This window comes from Pithys albifrons, chromosome 27, assembly GCF_047495875.1.
Source record: "Pithys albifrons albifrons isolate INPA30051 chromosome 27, PitAlb_v1, whole genome shotgun sequence".
Taxonomy (NCBI): domain Eukaryota; kingdom Metazoa; phylum Chordata; class Aves; order Passeriformes; family Thamnophilidae; genus Pithys; species Pithys albifrons.
In genome coordinates, this window is record NC_092484.1 from 3,026,966 (window position 1) to 3,044,499 (window position 17,534).

Sequence of the window (17,534 nt, forward strand, 5' to 3'; positions counted from 1 at the left end):
CTGTTCCTGCCAAGCTCCAGCTCAGTGGGTGGATAAAGCAAAATTTAAACCAAATTCCAGCAAGATGAACACATCCCTGTGTTTACTGCAAACCTGCTGGGAGCAAACTGCAGGAAACCCAAACCTGCTCAGCCCCTGGTGCTGCCTGGCCCCTCCTGCCCTCCCTGCAGGCAGCCAAGCATGGAGAGGTTTTGCTTCCAGACCCATCTGAGCCTTGGGAATGCTGGAATTTCAGCCCACTTTAGAGACCACCTGGGCTTGGCTTGTTACAGGAGTCACTGCCAGCCCTGGGAACAATCAGGGGCTCAGCTGATGGTCTTGGCATTTGTTTTTGGCAGCTCCCAGGTCACTTAGCAACCTCTGGTTCAGGTTACCTCAGGGGTTTTTGTCTCCAAATACATTTTAATCCCTGTGAAAGGGGACCCACCAGCACGTGGGGGCAGTGGCTGAACCACCCTCTGGTCCCATCCTTACACTGGCACAGCTCCCCGTGCCCCCCGTGTTGGTACCACCAGAGCAGTTGCCACTGTCTGGCCCCTGTGCCTTGTATTTTAAGGAATATATTCTAAAAGTTTGTATTTTAACTGTTCTTTAGGCTGCTCAGTCTTCCCTGGGGACACCCCCTTGTTGCGGGGGATGATGCCAAAGGGGCTTTTGTTCTGATTTTCACATTTTGTAGGTTTTAGGAACACAGTAGTTGTAGATTTTTAGAGGGTTAATATTTCTAACAGTTTAATGCCTTTCTATCACTACCCCTGTCCCAGAACAGCTCAGATTCCTTTAGTTAATTAATCTTGTTCAGACTCCTTTCCAAGGTAGAGCTGAAGGATATCAGAAGGCCCACAGAATGAAACACAAACACAGGTCAGAGTGACCCAAAAGCCAAAACTGGATGAACTCCAAGAGACCTTTGTGTGCCTGAAGAAGAAGAGTTGATGAAGACAGAGGGTCTTGACGACCCCAGACCCAATTCCGGGGGGTTGGACCAGGGGTGGGACTGGGGCTGGACTGAGAAATGTGTAAAGCAATGATTGGAGGGATCTGATTATAAAAGCCATGGAAACAAGAACTGGGACACATGGATGTCATCCTGTATTCCTGTGGGCTGTAGGGCCTGTGTTATTAAAGGACCTTTACTTTTTATCTTACCCTGCACTAACGTGGCTCCAAGTCCTGGTTTGGGGGGAAGGGTCATTCATGGCATCAGGGAGAAGCCAGATATGGCCATGGACTCTCTGAGCCCTTTCCAATAACCAGTGGTGTGAAACAAGGTTGTGTTCTTGCACCAACCCTATTCACAATCTTCTTCAGCAGGATGCTCCAAAGAGCCACGGCAGAGCTCGATGAAGAAAACGGCATCTCCATCCGATATCGTGCCAATGGAAGCCCATTCAGCCCAAGGTGACTGAAGGGCCACACCAAGACCCTGAATCACCTTGTCCTGAGCTGCTCTTTGCTGACGGTGCCGCCCTCGTTGCTCACACAGAGGCAGCTCTGCAGCACTTCACATCCTGCTTTGCAGAGGCTGCTGAGCTTTTGGGGCTGGAAGGCAGCCTGAAGAAGATGGAAGTTCTCTACCAACCTGCACCTCAAGAAGTCTTCCATCATCCCCACATCACCACAGGCAATTCAGAGCTTAAGCCAGTCCAGCAGTTCACCTGTCTGGGAAGGATCATTTCCTCAGACGGTAAGATCGACAAAGAGACAGACAACAGGCTGGCAAAGGCACACAGAGCTTTGGAAAACTCCATAAAAGAGTCTGGTCCAATAAACACCTGAAGAAAAGTACAAAGATCAGTGTCTACAGAGCCATTGTACTGTCTACTCTTTTATATGGGTCTGAATCCTGGGACATCCACCGCCACCACCTGCGGCTTCTCGAACGCTTCCACCAGCGCTGCCTCCGTTCAGTCCTAAACATCCACTGGGCTGATTACGTGACCAATGTGTCTGTTCTGAACAGGCAGGGTCACCAACTGAGGCCATGCTGATGAGAACGCAGCTGCGCTGGGCAGGGCACGTCTCCAGGATGGAGGATCACCCACTGCCCGGGGCAGGGCACGTCTCCAGGATGGAGGATCACCCACTGCCCAGGGCACGTCTCCAGGATGGAGGATCACCCACTGCCCAGGGCACATCTCCAGGATGGAAGATCACCCACCCACTGCCCAGGGCACATCTCCAGGATGGAGGATCACCCACTGCCCAGGGCACGTCTCCAGGATGGAGGATCACCCACTGCCTGGGGCAGGGCACGTCTCCAGGATGGAGGATCACCCACCCACCGCCCAGGGCACGTCTCCAGGATGGAGGATCACCCACTGCCTGGGGCAGGGCACGTCTCCAGGATGGAGGATCACCCACCGCCCAGGGCACGTCTCCAGGATGGAGGATCACCCACCGCCCAGGGCACGTCTCCAGGATGGAGGATCACCCACTGCCTGGGGCAGGGCACGTCTCCAGGATGGAGGATCACCCACCCACCGCCCAGGGCACGTCTCCAGGATGGAGGATCACCCACCCACTGCCCAGGGCACGTCTCCAGGATGGAGGATCACCCACTGCCTCCCAAAGATTGTGCTCTGTGGTGAACTCGCCACCGGCTGCCGCAAGAGAGGAGCCCCGAAGAAGAGATACAAGGACTGCCTGAAACAACAGCTCAGCCTTGGCCATATTGAGTGCCCCAATGGTCCACTCTGGCCTCCAATTGGGATTCATGGAGACACACCATTCACGACGCTGCTGCTTCCTTTGAGAATGCACAGAGGGTCAGTCTTGAGGAGAACAGACAGCACAGACAGAACCATTCCTTGCCAATGTCACCCAGGGAGATGTTCCCTGTGCCTTCTGTGACCGGACCTGCCTATCCCGTATCGGCCTTTTTAGCCACCAGCAGCTCACACCAAGCCTGGGCAGTGCCCTTCCCAAATCTTCGTTCGTGAAGCCTGGCCATGAGTGATGATGATGATGACGGAGCCATTGTACTGTCTACTCTCTTATATGGGTCTGAATCCTGCGTCATCTACCACCACCACCTGCGGCTTCTCGAACGCTTCCATCAGCGCTGCCTCCGTTCAGTCCTGAACATCCACTGGGCTGATTACGTGACCAATGTGTCTGTTCTGAACAGGCAGGGTCACCAATCAAGGCCATGCTGCTGAGAACGCAGCTGTGCTGGGCAGGGCACGTCTCCAGGATGGAGGATCACCCACCGCCCAGGGCACGTCTCCAGGATGGAGGATCACCCACCCACCGCCCAGGGCACGTCTCCAGGATGGAGGATCACCCACCGCCCAGGGCACGTCTCCAGGATGGAGGATCACCCACCCACCGCCCAGGGCACGTCTCCAGGATGGAGGATCACCCACCGCCCAGGGCACGTCTCCAGGATGGAGGATCACCCACTGCCCAGGGCATGTCTCCAGGATGGAGGATCACCCACTGCCTCCCAAAGATTGTGCTCTATGGTGAACTCACCACCGGCTGCCGCAAGAGAGGAGCCCCGAAGAAGAGATACAAGGACTGCCTGAAACAACACCTCAGCCTTGGCCATATTGAGTGCCCCAATGGTCCACTCTGGCCTCCAATTGGGATTCATGGAGACACACCATTCACGACGCTGCTGCTTCCTTTGAGAATGCACAGAGGGTCAGTCTTGAGGAGAACAGACAGCACAGAAAGAACCATTCCTTGCCAATGTCACCCAGGGAGATGTTCCCCTGTGCCTTCTGTGACTGGACCTGCCTATCCCGTATTGGCCTTTTTAGCCACCAGCAGCTCACACCAAGCCTGGGCAGTGCCCTTCCCAAATCTTCGTTCACAAAGTCTGGCCATGATGATGGAGGCTGCTCAGTGGAGGAACCAAGGGATGAGTCTCCTCTCCCCGGGTGCCACATGGGACTTACCTCTCCATGGAGGACAGTGCAAGTTCCCAGGGCAAGTTCTGGGCATGGGAGACTCTTGAAGAAGAAATTCAGCAGCAAAGTCAAAAGCCAAACAGACCCAAGTGTCCTGGAAAGCAGCAGAGACACTTGGACCTTCAGAGGACCAGAGCAGGATGTCCAAGGTGAGCTCTGCTAAGGCAGGAGCATCCCCTGGAATGAGCACACGACTCTTCCATGTACAGCAGGAAATCTGTGACTCATCCCAGACAGCAGTGGGAAGGGACCTGGGGGTCCTGGCAGGTTGGGTATCAGTCAGCAGAGTGTCCTGGCAGCCCAAAGGGCCACCGTGTCCTGGGGGGCATCAGGCCCAGCATCATTGGCTGGTGAGGGAGGGGATTGTCCTGCTCTGCTCTGAGCTGGGGCAGTTTGGGGGTCACAATATAAGAAGGATCTGAAGCTGTTGGAGTGTCCAAAGGAGGGACATGGAGGTGGAGAAGGGTCTGAGGAGCAGCTGAGGGCACTGGGCTTGTTCAGCTGGGACAGAGGACACTGAGGGGAGACTCCTCGGGGGCTGCAGCTCCTTCCGAGGGGAGGTGGAGGGGCAGGCCCTGAGCTCTGCTCTGGGACCAGGAACAGGACCCAGGGAATGGCTGGAGCTGTGCCAGGGAGTTGGGATGGATCTCAGGGAAAGGTTCTTCCCCCAGAGGGTGGTGGGCACTGACCAGGCTCCCCAGGGCAGTGGGCACGGCCCCAAGGCTGCCAGAGCTCCAGGAGGGTTTGGACAATGGGACAGGGTGGGATTCTTGGGGAGCTTCCTCTTCCCATCTTTCCTTCCCAAGGGAGCCCAAATCCAGCTGGACTGGCAGGATGGGGAAGGGATTTCACCCTCCACAGGGTTTGTTCAGCTGGAGAAGAGAAGCCTGAGGGGAGACTCCTTGGGGTCTGCAGCTCCTCCTGAGGGGCAGCTCCGATCTCTGCTCTGTGTGACAGTGCCAGGCCCCAGGGAATGGCTGGAGCTGTGCCAGGGGGTTGGGATGGATCTCAGGGAAAGGTTCTTCCTCCAGAGGGTGGTGGGCACTGACCAGGCTCCCCAGGGCAGTGGGCACGGCCCCAAGGCTGCCAGAGCTCCAGGAGGGTTTGGACAATGGGACAGGGTGGGATTGTTGGGGTGTCTGTGCAGGGCCAGGGGTTGGATTGATGATCCCTGTGGATCCCTTCCAGCTCAGGACATTCCAGGAGCACTTCAACACCCCTGATGGTGCCCAGGCTCCAGCCAGCATTGCACTGCCCTGGCACCCAAGAGCAGGGAGCAGTAAAGCCTTCTGCTCATTAGTGTAATTAATGTCAGGCCTCCCAGGCAGTCAGGCTTCCATTTGACCTTTAGGTATTGAAATATGAACAATAAAAGTGACACGTTATCACAGAGGAGGTGTCAGGAGATGCTCATTTGAAATTCTCTCTCAGGGAAAAACCCCTAAAAAGAGTCTCTCAGCAAAAGTAAAGGGGAAAACTTGGAAAACCAGCAGGGAAGGAGGAAAAATTCAGCTCTATTTGTCCACAGAAACACAGCAGGGATGTGGCACCACCCAGTCCTCAGGGGGCACACCCAGAAATGACCCCAGGGAGAGAAATGGGAAGAGAAATAAAGCAGAGCTGTTAAAAACATGAAACAGAGGGGGGAAAACTGTTTCTGAAGAGTCTTGGGAAAGTGGGAAGTCTCTGAGATGGAGGAGCTGAGCCAGACTCCAGTGGCACATTATGGAACCAGCATGGATGGGATGGATCCCAGTCCAGCAGGGAGTGATCCCTCCTTTGGATGATGATCCACAGCTCACTGGGCAGCAACAGCCTGAGCAGAGGGACCCCAGAGCAAGGAAAACTCCTGGGAGTGTTGGTGGTGATGGATGGGCCTGATCCAGCAGGTCCCAACCCCGTCTGTCACTACAACAGCACTGCCAGAGGTGGCCAGATGTTGGGGCAGGGCTGAGCAAGGCAGGGGAAGGCAGAGGGGCCACATCCCAGGGGGACAATCACTCCCCAGGCTGGGAATTGCTTTGCCACAAGGCCGGTGCTCGATGCAAAACACCCTGAAGTACTAATTGAGAGGAAGCTCAACATGAGCCAAGAGTGTGCCCAGGTGGCCAAGAAGGCCAATGGGATCCTGGCCTGTATCAAAAATAGCGTGGCCAGCAGGCCCAGGGCAGTGACCCTTCCCCTGGACTCTGCCTTGGGGAGGCCACACCTTGAGTGTTGTGTTCAGTTCTGGGCCCCTCAGTTGAGGCAAGAGATTGAGGGGCTGGAGCGGGGCCAGAGAAGAGCAACGAGGCTGGAGAAGGGACTGGAGGTGGCACTGAGTGTCCTCTGAAACACCTCCAGGGACAGAGAATCCACCAGGTCTTGATCCAACCCCACTGGGATCAGCAGCCCAGGGCACGGAGTGCCAGAGTGATCCCAGTGGGGTTGGATCAAGGGTTGGACTTGATGAGCTCAGAGGTCTCTTCCAAGCCAAGTGAGAAGAGAAGAGCAACGAGGCTGGAGAAGGGACTGGAGCACAAGTGCTGTGGGGAGAGGCTGAGGGAGCTGGGGGTGTTGAGCCTGGAGAAGAGGAGGCTCAGAGGTGACCTCAGCACTGTCTGCAACTGCCTGAAGGGAAGTTCTGGCCAGCTGGGGGTTGGTCTCTTCTCCCAGGCACTCAGCAATAGGACAAGGGGGGCTCAAACTCTGCCAGGGGAAATTGAAGTTGGAGATGAGAAAGAAATTCTTTGCAGAGAGAGTGCTCAGGGATTGGAATGGGCTGCCCAGAGAGGGGGTGGATTCCCCATCCCTGGAGGTTTTTCAGCTGAGCTTGGCCGTGGCACCGAGTGCCATGATCTGGTAAAGGGACTGGAGTTGGACCAAGGGTTGGACTCGATGATCTTGGAGGTCTTTTCCAACCCAATCCATTCTATGATTCTGTGATTCTATTCTATGAAGGGAAGGAGAGAAACCAGAGCCTGAACTTCCCGATGGGAAAGGTCCAACCTGCACCATAACTCCTGGAATGGCAGAGCTGGGACACTGAGCATGGCTGGGAGGGATGTGTGGCATCACCTGCTGTGATTCCTCAGGAGCAGGGGGAAGGTTCCAGCTCCATGCCAGCCCCGAGCACGAGGATTAGCCAAGGATTGTTCCCACCCCACTCCATTAGTCACACTTAGTTAATATTCCTCCTTATTGCAAAAGGTCACAATCCGAGCTCATTTATGTCACTCCACCTTCCCCTTGCAATTGCAGGGTCCTGCTCATTTCCCAGCCCTAATTAATGTCTAATTATGGGGCCCTGCAGCACACAGAGGTCTTGGCCACACCACCCACCTCCCAGCGAGGAGATGCCCCATGGAAAGCTGCCCCAGGAACAACCTTTTTCCCCTGGAAGCACTGAGGGAACCAGATGGACCTTCCTCCAAATGAGATTTAAATGGAAAAGCACAAAATAGCAAATTCTGCCAATACTGAAGGGTTGGTGTCCAGCTGTCCTGAGCAGGGGAAGGTCACACCAGGTGACCCTCTGGAAAAAACAGGCTAGAAGGACCAACCACCCTCGTGGGTGCCCCTCTGGCTGCTCTGGGTTGGAAACAACAGCCAGGACATGGCTCTGGGCCTTGAGCTCAACACCTCCCACCCTTCTAAGAGGAAACAAACCCACCCATCCAGTTTGAGGTTCCACACCACGAAGATGTGGCTGATGGAGTTTGGATGCTCAGCCAGAGCCACTTTAGTTCCCCTGCTCTGCTCTGCCAACTGACCTGTGAGGAGCATCACACTATGAGGCCCTTGGAAGATGGAAGGTGCCTTCCCAAGCCTGCCTGAACCCTGCTCAGCCCAGCCATGGTCCATCCCCAGGGGCAGCTCAGGGTCTGACCAGGCTGTGGCACAGGGAAGCTGCTCCCACAACACCCTTCTCCATCATTTCAGTCTAGAGCTGAACCCCTTCATCCACCTGGACTGAAACAGTGGCCAAAGTGAGTAGGAAGAGCAAGTGGGGCCTTGGGGGCTCTTTTCTGGAGATGCCAAGGGTGGGAGATGAGCTGGAGATCAGGTGCATCCCCTGTGTGTGTTATTGCTGCTCCTTCCCTCCTGTGTGACCAACCACGATGTCCCCACACTCCTGGCTCTGAAGCCAGTGGGTTCCTTGGCCCCAGGACCATCCCCACCTCCCAGGCTCACTCCAGCTCCCACAGGACCCTCCTTGAACTTCCTGGGAACATCCAAGTCCTGCAACGTGGCAGCTGCTCAAATGCACCCAGGGCAGCAAAATGGAGAGAGGGACAATATTTGATTTAATTTTTTCCACTATTCCCTTCCCATTAAATGTTTTCTCTCCTCCTTTCCAAGAACCTCCTTTATTCCTCCCCATCTCCCTCTAGCAACGGTATCTCGGAGAGACAATGAATTTTTAATAAGAGGGGGCGGTGGGAAGAGGCAGCCCCGGAGGCAGAGAGAGAAAAGCCTTGATCTGTTAAACAACCCACAGCAGCACAAAGGCACATTCCGGGAGGGGGAACCACGGGAGGGACCACCCAGCGCCTCGGGGAGGGGCATGGACAGCCCTTTCCAGGAGAATCCTGCTCGGAGGAGCTTTGCCAGGCTCTCCACACACACCTGGGCATGGCTGAGGTGGGGCTGGGTGTGCCAGACCCCCAACCAGGCCATGGCACAGGAAGGGGGACCCTCCAGTCTCCTGCCTTGTGGCACCATGAGTTGTCCCCCTGCAGCACCTCCCTGGGAGGGTGGGCAGGCCCTGGCACAGGTTGGGCAGAGCAGCTGCGGCTGCTCCATCCCTGGAAGTGTCCAAGGCCAGGTTGGACAGGGCTTGGAACAACCTGGGCTGGTGGGAGGTGGCACTGCCCATGGCAAGGGTGGCACTGGATGGGTTTTGAGGTCCCTTCCAACTCCAGCCATCTTGGGATTCTGTGACCTCCAAGTTGACCTGTCCCCCCTCTCCTGGTCCCTGTCCCCCCCCTGCTGGCCCCTGTCCCCTCTCCTGGCCCTTGTACCCCCTCCTGTCCCCTGTACCCTCTCCTGTTCCCTGTACCCCCTCCTGGCTCTTGTGACCCCCCCTCCTGGCCCCTGTGCCCCCTCCTGGCCCTTGTGCCCTCTCTCCTGGCCCCTGGCCCCCCATCCTGGTCCCTGTACCCCCCACCTGGTCCCTGTACCCCCTCCTGGCCCCTGTGCCCCCTCCTGGCCCCTGTACCCCCCTCTCTTGCCCCCTGTCCCCCCCTCCTGGCCCCTGGCCCCTCTCCTGGCCCTTGTACCCCCTCCTGGCCCCTGTACCCTCTCCTGGTCCCTGTGCCTTCCTCCTGGCCCCTGTACCCCCCCTCCTGTCCCCTTGCCCCCCCTCCTGGCCCCTGTACCCCCCCCTGCTCCCTGTACTCCCTCTCCTGGCCCCTGTACCCCTCTCCTGTCCCCTGTCCCTCCTCTCCTGTCCCCTGTACCCCTCTCCTGGCCCCTGTACCCCCCTCCTGTCCCCTTGCCCCCCCTCCTGTCCCCTGTACCCCCTCCTGACCCCTTGTCCCCCCTCCTGGCCCCTGTACCCCCCCTCCTGTCCCCTGTACCCCCCCTCCTGTCCCCTTGCCCCCCCTCCTGGCCCCTGTACCCCCCCTCCTGGCCCCTGTACCCCCCCTCCTGTCCCCTGTACCCCCTCCTGGCCCCTGTGCCCCCTCAATCCTGCCCAGGCTCTGCAGGGCACAGAGCTGAGGATGCCCAGCTCCCCTCCCACGGTGCCCAGCCCTGTCTCCCCCTCACAGGCTGAGCCTAAATATAGCCCCTGGTTCTCTTTCCTTGTAGTGCTCTGAGTGAAAAGTCCTTTCCCATGAACTCACTGTTGCTTAATAAAGCACAAACCCTGGGAGACCTCAGTGCTGGGCTCTGGCACTTTAATTGTCACTGCCACTTGTTCCTCTGAGCTCTGGAATGTGCCAGCTGCTATTTTGGTTGGCACATCAGGAGTTGAACGAGCCACTCCAGGTCTGAGCTGGTGAGAGCTGGGGCAGCTTTAGGCACCTCCCCATGTGATGGATGGGGCAGCAAATTCCACCAGGCTTGTGGCTGTGGAGTGACAAATTCAGGGAGAAGGAGGCAGGAAAAGCCAGGGAAGAGCTGGGCTGAGCCAGAAGGTGCAGGAAGGAGGAGGGCACGTGCCAGGAGGGCTTTGCCATGCGGTGAGATGGATGGATCTGCCAGCCTGGCACCTGGGCTGCCAGCCATGGGGTGCCAGTGTGGATGCCAAGGCACTGTGACCACCTGGGCATCACAGCCCAGCCCCTTCTTTGGCTTTGGTTTTTAATTCCTCTCCAGGGAAGGTGTTTCTCACAGTCTGCCCCAATTCTCCACCCAAGTCCCAGCTATTTGTCCACACTTGAGGGAATTTGCTCCTGTCCTTGGTTTTCTGTGAAGAAGAGAGAAAAGCCTGGGCCAAACTTTGGGAAATGTGGGCCTTGGCTGTTTCTGTGCCACGTTGGAGCCACCACCCCAAACCTGCTCGTTCTGCTCCCCAAATCCCACCCCAAAGAGTCCCCTGGGGACCCTCCAGCCCACCTGAAGTGGGATTGTCCAATTGGAGAGATGTCACTTGGTTGGACAAGCCAAATGTTGGAAATTTGGGTCTTGGCCATTTCTGTGCCACATTGGAGCCACCACCCCCAACCTGCAGGTTCTGCTCCCCAAATCCCACCCCAGCAGAGCCCCCTGGGGACCCCCCAGCCCACCTGAAGGAGAACTGGGACTGTCTCATGGCAGAGACTTCAGGACTGAAGGTCAAAGTTGGGTTAAAACACCCCCATTTTGAGCCAAACTTTTGGAAGTTTCAGTCTATGCCGTTTCTGTGCCACATTGGAGCCACCACCCCAAACCTGCAGGTTCTGCTCCCTAAATCCCACCCCAAAGAGCCCCCTGGGGACCCTCCAGCCCACCTGAAGTGGGATTGTCCAATTGGAGAGACGTCACTTAGTTGGACAAGTCAAATGTTGGAAATTTGGGTCTTGGCCATTTCTGTGCCACGTTGGAGCCACCACCCCAAACCTGCTCATTCTGCTCCCCAAATCCCACCCCAAAGAGCCCCCTGGGGACCCCCAGCCCACCTGAAGGAGAACTGGGACTGTCTCATGGCAGAAACTTCAGGACTGAAGGTCAAAATTGGGTTAAAACACCCCCATTTTGAGCCAAACTTTTGGAAGTTTCAGCCTATGCCGTTTCTGTGCCACGTTGGAGCCACCACCCCAAACCTGCAGGTTCTGCTCCCCAAATCCCACCCCAAAGAGTCCCCTGGGGACCCTCCAGCCCACCTGAAGTGGGATTGTCCAATTGGAGAGACGTCACTTAGTTGGACAAGCCAAATGTTGGAAATTTGGGTCTTGGCCATTTCTGTGCCACGTTGGAGCCACCACCCCAAACCTGCTCGTTCTGCTCCCCAAATCCCACCCCAAAGAGTCCCCTGGGGACCCTCCAGCCCACCTGAAGTGGGATTGTCCAACTGGAGAGACGTTGCTTGGTTGGACAAGCCAAATGTTGGAAATTTGGGTCTTGGCCATTTCTGTGCCACGTTGGAGCCACCACCCCAAACCTGCTCGTTCTGCTCCCCAAATCCCACCCCAAAGAGCCCCCTGGGGACCCCCAGCCCACCTGAAGGAGAACTGGGACTGTCTCATGGCAGAGACTTCAGGACTGAAGGTCAAAGTTGGGTTAAAACACCCCCATTTTGAGCCAAACTTTTGGAAGTTTCAGTCTATGCCGTTTCTGTGCCATGTTGGAGCCACCACCCCAAACCTGCTCGTTCTGCTCCCCAAATCCCCCCCCAGCAGAGCCCCCTGGGGACCCCCCAGCCCACCTGAAGGAGAACTGGGACTGTCTCATGGCAGAGACTTCAGGACTGAAGGTCAAAGCCTGGGGCCAGGGAGGGCTCTACACTGACAACAAGCACCATCTCCCTGCTGTGCCACCCACACCAGCCCTGGCTTGGTGTCCTGCCCTGCCTGAGCCCCGGGCACCCCACAGAGCTGGAGCACCCCGGGGGTTCCAGCCACAACCCCAAAGCCCCACAAGCTAAAGCAGAAGGACCCAGAGGAGAAACCAGCACGTGCCACCCCCAACGGTCCCACACCCCCTGAGCCAAACCTCATGGAAGCATCTTCTGTGCCTTCCAAGGTAACCCCCACACAAACTTCACTCCCAAAGAGTGGAAGGGTGAGGCCTGAAGCCCAATCCCATTCCCTCTCCATGGCCAGGAGCCAGCACAGCTCCCAGCAGAGTTTCCAGGTGCTCTCGTGGGGTTTATTGCTTTCCTTCACCTCCTCTCAAATCTCTGCTCTGAACATTTCTGCCCTCCCTGTTCATTTTGGTGCTTTTCCAGGACTCCCAGAGCGGCTCTTTGGGCTCTGGTGGCATCACCTGGTGCCCCTCCCTGCTGCAGTCCCTGCCCATGGACCACAGAGATGCTGCAGAATCCCAGAATCCCAGACTATTCTGAGTTGGAAGGACCCACAGGGATCATCGAGTCCAACTCTTCAGTCAATGGCCCACACAGGGGATTGAACCCATGACCTTGGTGTTATTCCAACCAAGTTTGAACCAACTGAGCTGATCTCAGGCTCCATGGATGCTCCATGATGCTCCTTCCACCCTGCTTAGACAATTCCATGCTCACTTTACAGCCACACACACACAGAGGCAGCAGGAGCTGGGCTGTCTGAGAGAATGTGCCAACCTACAAAGGACTAAACCAGGCACAGACAGGGAAACTGAGGCACGGGATGGGCACTGAGGGGTGTTACAGAGAGCCCCTGTGGCTGGGGACAAGCTTGGGAATGGCCTCACTTGCCCTTCCTGCTTCCCTTCGCTCCCAAACGTGGCATTTGGGACTCGGGGAGATGTTGCTGGTGACAGGAATCCCACCCGGGTTGCCCACAGAGCTGGCACTGCCAACTGCCCACCCCGAGCGCTCCCGGCCCCGCGCTCCGCTCCGCGCTCCCGGCGCGATTCCAGCGTTATTCCAGCAGCTCCCTCCCATCCCGGCGCCGGGAACAGCCACACTTGGGGGTGCAGCCCAACTCCTCCTGCCTTCTGGCAGCTCCGCTTCGCTGCTGAGCAAAGAGGGCCCACCTGCTCCCGGCGGGAAAACGGGAGCGATGCGACAAGCAGGAGTCGGGAAAAAAAAACCGGCTCCGACGAGATGCGGATTTAAAGACTTTAAAGGCTGAGCACAAACGTGGTCAGCGCCTCGCCCGGCGTTTGATTTGCTGCTGGGAGGGAAGTGCAGGGATCAGGACTGGGCCTGGGAGGGAGGGATGGGTTGTGTGGTGCTGCAGGATTAACACAGCTAATAAAAGACGACGTTCCTGAGCTCTAAACGCTGTAAAAGAGGGAAAAAAAAAGCCCCCGGCCCTGCTATCTTTGGAGAGGGATGAGAAAAATGAGTCCCCTGGGAAAGGCTGAGCGTGGCAGCAGTGGGAGATGGGGCAGGATGTGGCTGTGCCTGGGAGATGCCCTGGCTCTGCCACCACAGCGATGCTGAGGCTCAGCCTGGCACAGCCACGTCTCACCACAGGCACCAACACCAAGGAGGGTGAAACAACAACCCTGTTTCTCCAGTGGTCCTGCTCCCTTCTCCCAACAGGGCAGGATAAACCCCAAATCTACTGATTTTTAAGCCAGCTCTTTCCTGGAGCTGCTTTTCCTTCTGCTTCCCTGTGCCAGTGGGAACAGGTTTGCTCCCTGCTCGTGGGATGCTCCTCTGGCTCTTTCACAGGCTGGACATCCCTGGGTTGGAGCATCTTCCCCCAGCTCAGCTGCCAAACCAGGGGCTTTGGGAAAGGCTGAAGACACCAAAGTGAGATTTTTGCAACCTCTGAAAACCTCGGGGGGACCAGAAATCACCTCTCCAAGCTGCTGTGGCCAGAACTGCCCTGGCACTGCCAGGCCTCCAGGGCAGCTCCACTCACTGCCCTCCACCTCAGCCACAGAACTGCCCATCACAAATCCATCAGCTGAAATGAAATCAGAATAATCACAGGCTGCCAAACTGGCTGCTCCCCAACTCATCTTGAATTATTTTCCTGTTTAAAGGACATGCCCCACATTTCCTGGGGTGCCAGGACCTTACCCCATCTCCATCCTGCAGCACAAAGGGGGGTGAAGCAACAGCAAAGGGCAGAGCTTTGAGGGTGCAAACCCCTTTACCAAAGGGCTATTTCAGGGTTCACCACCTGCATTTTTAAGGTCAGGAACAGAATCTGTCCCTGGATTTAAAGCCACTCATGGCTGTGTCACCTCGAGCTGCTGCTCAGCTCGCTGGGAGCCTCCAGGCAACTCTGCTCTTGGAGAGCTTTTTGGTTTTAATCCCTTGCATTTTCATCAAGAGGTTTGTAGGAACTTTCCCTCTCTGGATGTGGCTTTTCCCGTGCTGTCACCCCATGGGGCTGGGGTTTGGGATGCTCTGCTCCAGGCAGGATGGTCTCTGTCCCACAGGGAAGCACATCCCTGGCCAGGGTGAGAGCAGCACCACATTAACAGCCAAGACCACGAAACTAAGCAGCAACTGGGAGCTCTGCCAGGCCCAGGCTGGTCCCACCAGGCCACCAAGCACCCCCAATCCCAGCCAGTTCCCAGGGTCCATCCCCTCCAGCTCCAATGCTCTCCGCTCCCAAGGGCTGGCTTTGTGCTCTGGGTGCTGCCAGGCTGCCCATCCTGGCACTGACCCATCCTCTCTCCATCTCTTTTCCAGCCACTCTACCTGCTCCTGTCATCCTCTCCCCTCCTGGTTGCTCTTTTCTCCTTCCCAAACCTCTCGGGGCAAGGCTGGGCACGACCCTGAGGAGCAGCTGCTCCTCTGCAATCGCTGCCTGTGCCAACGCCGTGGGAATTAGAGCACCTTTCGTCAGGTTTTAGCTCAAGCCGCTTTGCAAGTGGATTAAGGAACTGGCACCAAAGTACTCTGGATGTGGAGTGGGAAGAGGCAGAGCTGCTCTTCCAGCACGGCGACAGGAGCCAGGGATGCTGCGCTTGCTGCCTGCTCCATTTCGCCGAGAAACACAACCCGGTAACACCCGCGTTGGATCCAGCGCTGGGATTTTCGACAGGAGAATCCGCCTAGCCCTAAAATCCGGGCTGCTGAGGGAAGGAAGGGGCAGGCAGGGCCCTGGGGTGGCGAGGAGCGAGGACCTGCAGCGCCAGGGGGGGAAACAGGAGCGAGAGGGGATGGGGAAAACCTCTCCCGACGCCTGGCGATGCTCAGCCCCGCTCGGCTGTGCCGGGGAAGGGGCTGCGAGCGGCGGCCCCGGCGCTGCGGGGCGAGGGGACTGCGGGCACCGGACCCCCGGGAGCGGCGCGGGGGCTGCAGCGGGAGCGGGCTGGACCCCGCGCAGAGAGCACCGACCCCCCCGGTGCCACCCTGCCCGGGGGCACAGCCGCGGGGCGCGGAGGGGCCTGGCGGCCGCGGGCGGTGGGCACAGCCCCCGCGGAGCCGCTCTGGGGGCGCCGGGGGCAGGCGGAGGAGGGAGAGGAGAAGGCGGCTGGGTGGGTGAGTGAGAAGCCACGTCCCCACGTGTGCGGCCCGGCGCGACCCCCCTCCCCATTCCCGGGACCCCCGCACTCACCGCTCGGCTGCCGCTGCCCGGCTGCCCATGGCGCGGCGGCGGCGCGGGCAGAGCCGCAGCCCCGGGGGCGGCGCGGCGGCGGCTCCGGACGGACCCCGGCCCGGCCCCGGCACGTCCCCGGGGGCGGCGCGGCGGCGGCAGCGCCTCTCGAACCGCCGCGTCGGGCCGTGCGTGGAGCCGCCCCCGCCGCGCCCCCCGCACCGACCGGCCCGGGGGCGATGCGGGAACGGGCGCCGAGCCCGCGGAGGGACGAAGGGAAGGGCAACGGGGGGTCCCCTCCCCGCTTCGCTGTGCCCAAAGGGGAAGGGTCCCCAAGCCCCGGAGTGCCCTGCGTGAGGTCCCCGACCCTGTGTCAGCGCCCTCGGGTACCCCCATGCCACCCTGCCTGGGGCACTCGGCACCATGCCAGCATCCCTGGGTACCCTCGGTCTTCCTGTCTGGGCTCCCCAACCCCGCTCCAACACCCCCAGGTACCCCCACACCACCCTGTCCGTGTTCCCTCCCTGTGCCAGCACCCACAGGTACCCACTGCCACCCTGCCTGGGCTCCCCACTCTGTGCCAGCACACACAGGTACCCACTGCCACCCTGCCTGGGCTCCCCACTCTGTGCCAGCACCCACAGGTACTCACTGCCACCCTGCCTGGGCTCCCCACTCTGTGCCAGCACCCACAGGTACCCACTGCCACCCTGCCTGGGCTCCCCACTCTGTGCCAGCACCCACAGGTACCCACTGCCACCCTGCCTGGGCTCCCCGCTCTGTGCCAGCACCCAGAGGTACCCACTGCCACCCTGCCTGGGCTCCCCACCCTGTGCCAGCACTCACAGGTACCCACTGCCACCCTGCCTGGGCTCCCCACTCTGTGCCAGCACCCACAGGTACCCACTGCCACCCTGCCTGGGCTCCCCACTCTGTGCCAGCACCCACAGGTACCCACTGCCACCCTGCCTGGGCTCCCCACTCTGTGCCAGCACCCACAGGTACCCACTGCCACCCTGCCTGGGCTCCCCACCCTGTGCCAGCACCCACAGGTACCCACTGCCACCCTGCCTGGGCTCCCCACTCTGTGCCAGCACCCACAGGTACCCACTGCCACCCTGCTTGGGCTTCTCACTCTGTGGCAGCACCCACAGGTACCCACTGCCACCCTGCCTGGGCTCCCCCAGCCCCACTTTACCATCCCCAGGTACCCCCACACCACCCCCAGGTACCCACTCCCCCTCCAGCCCCATGGCAGCCTGTTTGCATTCCCTCCCCCTTGCCCCGTGTCCCTCTGCCTGCCCTGGCACAGGGTCCAGGTGCCACCTTCCCCTGAGCTCTGTCCTTCACTGGAGGCTCAGCCCGTGCAGGTGCTCATGGACCAACAGCTCTTTCCCCTCCATCCCACGGAGGAATTGGGGCCATCAGGGCACAAACAGCCCCAGGGACAGTCACAGCCCCCAGCCCAACCATGGCTGTCCCCACTTTGGGCTCCACTGCCTCTTGTAGAAGTCCCAGGGAGGTGCCAGGAGCCCCCCACCAGCACCCACTTCCCACCTGGAGACAGCACTCACCATTGCCCCTTCCTCCTTGGAGCTCTGATCTTGCTCCTCTCCCACAAAGGTGATGATTTGGTTAATTAGGCTTTGAGGATGAGAGGGGCCAATTCCCTGTTAGGGCTGGTTTCTTTCCCGGGTGGAATTGTTGCTCCTCTCCATTCTCATGCTTGGCCCAGGCTGGTTTGCTGCTCCCTGGGCTGCTGGAGGGGAGTGTCCTGTGCCCTTGATGTGTGGTGTGACAGCAGAGCAGCACCAGCTGAGCCTCTCGGTGGCATCTGCTGCATCTGACAGCGCTTCTCAAGCAGGTGTTGGCAGCATCTCCTCCAGTTTGCTGGGGAACCTGAGGGAGGAGCTCAGGGGGAAGGAGCTGAACCCCAGGCCTGTTCCTTGCCGTGGGTTCTCCTGGGTGATGTTCTGCCCTCCATCAGCTCCACTCATGCAGGGTGTTGTCAAGGGGAATGGGAGCAGCTCTTCCAGCTTGGGTT

At 58.7% G+C, this 17,534-nt stretch overlaps 1 protein-coding gene across 2 annotated transcripts in view; it reads right to left on the bottom strand.

The window, feature by feature from the left end:
* Positions 1-17,123, bottom strand: part of LINGO3 (leucine rich repeat and Ig domain containing 3) — a 41,514-nt gene extending 24,391 nt beyond the window's left edge. Inside the window, exon 1 of one of the 2 annotated variants that reach the window (XR_011699754.1) lies at positions 17,065-17,123. The gene's annotated coding sequence lies outside the window, so the exon portion shown is untranslated. Of the gene's footprint in view, positions 1-15,511; positions 15,585-17,064 lie in introns of those variants that run through there. The other variant, XM_071578043.1, reaches the window with a different exon arrangement.
* Positions 17,124-17,534: the final 411 nt, after the last annotated feature.